This window comes from Prionailurus viverrinus, chromosome A2 (genome assembly GCF_022837055.1).
Source record: "Prionailurus viverrinus isolate Anna chromosome A2, UM_Priviv_1.0, whole genome shotgun sequence".
NCBI classification, from domain to species: Eukaryota; Metazoa; Chordata; class Mammalia; order Carnivora; family Felidae; genus Prionailurus; species Prionailurus viverrinus.
In genome coordinates, this window is record NC_062562.1 from 96,702,245 (window position 1) to 96,709,539 (window position 7,295).

Consider the following 7,295-nt stretch of genomic DNA (forward strand, 5'->3'; position numbering starts at 1 on the left):
TGGTACAGTAGAGGAGGGAAGGCTTGAACCCCCAAAATAAAATAGGGCGGAACATGCTAAATGTCACAAGGGAAAGATACAGAGGAGGTATTATGACCTTCAGCAGAGGGAGAAAGTGATTCCAGTTGTGGAGGACCAATAATAGGAGAAACTTCACCACAGAGTCAATTATTTGGGATAGGATTTGAGACTTAGGTTGATGTTGATGGCTAGCAAAAGTTATATTTTCCAAACTGTTATACAGGATACTTAGATACTCTATGAGAAATGGGTATGGTGGTCAGATTAATTTAGCAAGCACTATATGTAGGAAAACCATGTTGTACAACATGAAGCACTTTAAAAGCTGAAGAGATACTGTTAATTACGCCAGAACAACAGGTGTCCACTGAGACTGTCCCAGGCAAACTGAGATGAGTAGTTACTCTTTTTCTATACCATAATGCCTTTTTGGAGATTTAAATGAACATTAGGATTTTAAAAGATTCTGAGAAGTACTCTAGTAAAGAAACCTGTCTTTATAGTGGTTAATCCAACATTTCCCAAATTTATTTGACCATGTAACACCCACCCTGTTTTTTGCCCCTTTGAGGAGCACATATTAGCACCTGATAAGTGCTCCAAAAGCAGAGAAGCAAAAGATATGTGGGATCTATGGAGGATTTGGTCTAGCGGAAGTAGAGCAGTGGAAGATGGGCTTAGAAAGGTAGGTTGAGACATATCATAAAGGCCTTTGAAGGCCAGATTTAGAACTTTTTTTTTCTAACTTGATGAAAGCCATTTCTCACAGTAGCACTCAGAATATATACTTGAAAAGAATCTCAAAGAATCATGATTTTAGGAGGTAAAATAAAATGGTATGCTTTTCCTTGTTTTCCTATTCCCATTCCTTCCTTCATCTATGAGATTAGGAAAGATGAAAAACTACAATTCAGGGACTTTCTTCGGTTCAGGAGGAATTAAGGGCTGAGTTGTAAAATGCCTGCTTGAAGTCATGTCTTTTTCTCTTACTTTGGTTTCATTTCTGAGGTCTAAAGGATAAAGGGACAGGGGAATGGGAGGTTTTACAAAGAAAAGTAATTTCAATTCCACTTGCCATTGTGGGTACTGCATTCTAAGATGTGGATTTGAATACAAAGACTTGGCCTCACTGGAGTAGCATGGTGAGAGAACAAATATCAGCCATTATCATCACTTGACCACAGTTAGACTTTTCTTAACTAGGGGGTCACATATCTGGCAACCTGATTTATAGGATAATAGAAAAGAAGCAGGAATAATTAAAAATAAACTCCTTAAGAAGCGAAAATTTATGGCACAAGTTCTATACACAGTAGCTGCCACAGACAATTCTCACAAAGACTCCCCTTACCCATTGTACACACTTCCAGTAAATTTAGTAACCTCGATTTCTAGTGCACAGCAAATTTAACAGCAAATTTAAAGGCAAGGAAAAATTAATTGTGGTCAGTACATTTAAGTGAAAAGCAAAGTGTAATACTATAAAAATTCAATGAAAGACTAACATGGTATACGTTTCTGAAGGCATTTTAGAGGCAAAATGTTGATCAAATCTTGACCGTGCCCTCTGAGAATACTATTTGGTTATACTACAGAATTATACTTGTTTTTAAGGATTATGTTGATTTACCAGAGGATGTTTAAGTATGTTCTATTACTTTGTTTAAGATGGTAAGAAAGCAGGTGAGACACTGTAGAAAGATTTCAATCCAAAATGCCTGTGATTTTAAGTTTGTTCACATAGAGGTATTTGTTATCTAGGGGAGTCATTGTATAAATCTTCTATTTCATCCAGGTGTTGTTTCCTTTAGAAAGAAGTTCATTGTCAATTTTTTTTCCAACTGTATTTCAACATCAATTATTAATCCTGTAGGTTAAGAGAGGATCAGCATGGCAACAAAGTGTTTTGAGAACAGCCTCTTGTGATTTGAAGATCAAATAAATCATTAAATTAAATTACTCTACAATCAAATGTTTATGACTGTTTAAAGTTAGGCAGCCAGTGGCACTCTGTAAAGAAACACCGACTGAATTATGTCATAAAATACAGCAGTGAAACTCTATCTTATCACCTTCAAAGCCACTTGTGCTTCTTATATGGAGATGCTGGCTGTTCAGGTTGGCTGGGGACAATGCTAGGTGTTAAGCAGCTGTGGGCCTTGTATCAGCTGCCTTCCAGAAAGCAGAGGGCCAGTGGGGCAGTCCACAGAAAGCTATTCTTTTTTCTTAATATTTGATTTTGGAGTGTTTTGGCCTACTTTAAAAACACTTGGCGATTTTAACTTCATCAGAAAGTGGGGGGAAAAAAGCTGCCCTTAAGGTAAACATGAACAGAGTTCAGAAGTTCTGAAAAATTAACACTACTTAATGCTAAGTCTGCCAATATTGAAAATAACAAAGCATAGTTTATAACATATGGCCATCGTCCTTATTTCTTGGCAAGCAATAGCATTTCCACTTCCCATTCCAAATTGAGCTAGACAGCTGAAGAGTGAATCATATTAGAAAAGTACATTTCCTCTTGGATAGTCTGAACATGCTAAGATTTATCAGACTCTTGTCTCACAATTTAATGAAGTTTGCTTGTATTCATCCTCTCTCCATCAGAAATATAGGTGAGTTTCTAAACAACAACAACAACAACACCCCAAAAGACCTGTCTCTAGTATATTAGCAAACTCTGGGAATTAATAAAAAACAATAGCTATAAAAGTCTATTTTAAAAGATGTAGGACATTCTACTGACTGGTAACTTGAATAGGAAAAAACAAAGAAACAAACTTTGTTGTATGGTTTAGGGGCATTATGGCTGCCATTCTGTGAGAGAGGTTGTGAAGGACACAAAATTTGTCCAGTCTATGGAGTATGATTTTTAAAAAGTAATAGACATTTAGGGTTTGAAGGGATCTCAGTATGTGATCATGGACAAACAGCACTGGCATTGACTGGGAGCCTGATAGAACTGCAAATTCACGAATCTAACCATCTCAGGACACCTAAGTCAGTATCTCTGGAGGTGGAGCATGGCAATCTGTGTTTGATAAAGCTCTCCCAGGTGATTCTGATACACACTGAAGTTTGAGATCCTTCTGACATCACTGTTGAATGTCACTGAACCTACATTAAATGTATAGAGGGGCATTCATTATCTTCCAAGGCAATCCATCCCACAGTTGGACAGCTTTGATTTTTCTGAGATGAATCTTTCCAGTGTTGAGCTGATACTTGTGTCCCTGAATCTCTCTTCTGTGTTCCTAATTATACTCATGAGAAGTCACACAACAAGCCCAGTCCCTTTTCCTTTGTTGGGATGTGAGATAGCCCTATGAGATGGTTAACAGCTCAGAAAGGTTCCAGGCTTGAATGTTGGCTTTATCACTGATGCATGAGTGACTTTGGGCAGATTATCCAAACTCTCTGAGCTTCAGTTTCCTCATCTGTAAAAAGAGGATAATATTAATATACCTTCCTAGATACCCCATAGGTTTGTGGTGAGGATTGTATGTACTCAGTATATGGTGAACACTCAATAAATGGTAGCTGTTTACAATTATTATTATAAGTGTGGACCCTGTCAAAATTTTAAGACAGCTATAATGTTGTCTCTGAGTCTGTTTCTTTCTAAACTAGATGTCCTCAATTCTCACCACCATCTGTATTATGATGTGATTTTGGATTCTTTCACCATTCTGATTGCTTTTCTGTAAATAACTTTCAGTCTCTATGTCAATGTCCTTATCAAAATGAGGTTCTACATGCCAGATCACATCTTATCTCTGCATTGTTGAATACTACAATGGCCTCCTTATTTTACATACTATTTTTCTGTTAACGTAGCCAAACTTAGGTTTTTTGACACTTGTTTCAGCCTATGGACTCATACTGACCTTGCTTTCAACTAAAATACTAAAGTCTCTTAAAATAAATATTATTTTTAGTTACACAAATGACACATCTGATAAGAAAAAAGAAAAATAATGCTTCCAATATTCACTGTAGAGACAACTATGGTAAAAATTTTGGTATGTACCTTTCTAGACTGTAAAAAAAAAATCACGTAGTAAGTTTTTTGGAAGATAGTCACTGGATTCTGAAATACTGGCTAGCTGTTTAACATTTGAAAAATTGTGTAATCTCTCCTAACAGCATTCCTCACTGGGAAAGTGAAATAATAACATTTACCTTATTAGTTGTGAGATTTAAATGAGATACTGTTTATAAACCACAAAACATGACTTCAGAAAATGGTACTCTATTATCATCATCATAATTATATGAATTTCATGTATATTTTACAAAAAAAGAATTAAACCTTCTGATTTATTGCTTTTTTTCAAAGATACATTGTGAACAGCTTTCTTTTTTATTTTTTTATTATTTTAAAATTTTTTTAAGTTTGTTTATTATTTTTGAGAGAGAGAGAGAGAGACAGAGAGACAGCACAAGCAGGGGAGGGACAGAGAAAAGGAGAGACAGAATCCCAAGCAGTCTCCATGCCAGCAGCCCAGAGCTCAATGTGGGGTTCGAACTCATGAACTGTAAGATCATGACCTAAGCCGAAACCAAGAGTCGGATGCTCAACTGACTGTGTCACCCAGGTGCTCCAGCTTTCTTTTTTAAAAAGTTTTTTTTTCTATTTTTTATTTTGGAATTATTATACACTCACAAGAGGTTGTAAAAATATTATAGAGAGGTCCTGTATACCCTTTAGTTTACTTCTCCCAATGGTAACATCTTACCTAACAATAATACATTATTCAAATCAGAAAATCGACATTAGTATACCACTAACTAGATTATAGATCTTATTTGCATTTCACCAATTTCAATATACTTATTTCTAAAAATCCGTTTGAAACTGCTGCATATGTAAAAAACCACAATGAGTATATTCATTCCTAACTTGGGACATTTATGTGTGTACAAGTGTATATGTGTCTGCTATGTGTTGCCACTATTAACAATGTTGTGATAGTCTCTTCAATAAATGATGCTAGGAAGCTGGATATTCCCAAGCAAAAGAATGGAATTGGACCTCTATATTACATACTTACAAAAATTAACTGGACATGGATTAAAGACTTAAATATAAGACCTGAAACTGTAAAATTCCTAGAGGAAAACATAGGGGAAAACCTCCTTGACATTGATCTTTGCTATAAATTTTTGAAAATGACACCAAATGTTAAAGCAACAAAAGCAAAAATTAAAAAAAAAAGTGGTACTATATCAAACTAAAAAGCTTCTGCACAGCAAAAGAAATAATCAATAAAATGACAAGGCAACCTATGGAATGAGAGAAGATATTTGCAAGCCATCTATCTGATAAAGAATTAACATCTAAAATACGTAAGGAACTCAGGCAATTCAATAACAGAAGAACTCAAATAATCCTATTAAAGATGGGCAGAGGATATGAATAGATATTTTCCAAAGAAGATATCCAATGGCCAACAGGTACAGGCTCGACATCACTAACCATCAGAGAGATGCAAATCAATACCACAATGAAATATCACCTCATATCTGTTAGGATATATATTATTAAAAAGATGAGCTAAGTGTTGGTGAGGATGTGGAGAAAATGAAACACTTGTGCACTGCTGGTGGAATGTAAATTGGTGCAGCTACTATGGAAAACAGTATGGAGATGCCTCAAAAATTAAAAATACATATACCATATGATCCAGTGTATATACAGTCTCCCTTCTGGGTATATATACAAGGACATGAAAACAGGATCTTGAAGAGGAATATGTACGCTCATGTTCACTGCAGCATTATTCACAATAGCAAAGATATGGAAACAACCTGTGACCACTAATAAGTGAATGGATAAAGAAAATGTGGTGTATATACATATACATATACATATACATATACATATACATATACATATACATAGGAATATTATTTGGCCATAAAAAGAAAGAAATCCTGCCTTTTGTGACAACATGGATAGATGTTGAAGACATTATGCTAAAAATAAGTCAGAGAAAGACAAATACTGTATGTTTACATACAGTATGTATGTATTTAGATTATGTGGAATCTAAAAAGGCCAAACTTATAGAAATATAGAGTAGAATGGTGGTTGCCAAGGGCTAGGGGTTGGGAGAAATGGGGAAATGTTGGTCAAGGGATACAAACTTCCAGTTTTTAATTTATTTTTAATTGCATCTATTTATTTATTTATTTATTTGAGAGAGAGAGAGAGAGAGAGAGAGAGAGAGAGAGAGAGAGAATGAGCATGAGTGGGGAAGGGTCAGAGAGAGAGAGAGAGAGGGAGAGAGAGAGAATCTTAAGCAGGTTTTACACCCAGTATGGAGCCAGAGGTGGTGCTTGATCTCAACACGTGAGATCATGACCTGAGCCTTAATCAAGAGTCAGGCACTTAGCTGACTGAGCCACCCAGGAACTCCCCAACTCCCAGTTTTAAGATGAATATGTTCTGGGGATCTTATGTACATCATGGTGACTGTAGTTAACGATACTCTATTACATACTTGAAAGTTGTTAAGAGAGGAAATCTTAAATGTTATCACTAAAAAAATAAAGGCAATTATATGAGGTGAGGATGTGTTAACTAATCTTATTGAGGTAATCATTTCACAATGTATATAACACATATGTGTATCTATATATGTGTGTGTGTTGCATATATTAAACTTACATGTTATATGTCAATAATATGTCAATAAAGCTGGAAAAAATAAACACTATGATTAGGAGCTCCTGGTGGCTCAGTCAGTTAAATGTCTGACTTGGCTCAGGTCATGATCTCATGGCTCATGGGTTCGGGCCCAGCTCAGAGCCTGGAGCCTGCAGCCTACTTCAGATTCTGTCTCCCTCTCTCTCTGTACTTCTCCCCACTCACTCTCTGTCTCTCCTTCAAAAATAAACATGAAAAAAAATACTGTGATTAATATTCTAGTAGCTAATCACCAGTGTATCCTTAATTATTTAAGAAAATTCCTGGAACTGTAATTATTAGGATAAAAGGTTTGCACAGTATTATGATTTTAGATATATATTGCCAAATTGTTGCAGAAGGACTTATCAGGTCATACTCTGACATGAAGTATATGAGAATGTCTACTTTTTCAAATCTTTTTCAGCAGTGAGGACTATCATTCTTTCTTTGTCGTCTTTACTCATTTGGTAGATTGATGGATTACTGTTTTAATTTTAATTTCTTTGATTAATAATGAGGATAAACATTTTTGTTTATTTATTAATCATTTTTATGTCTTCTTTGTATGGTTGTCAGTTCA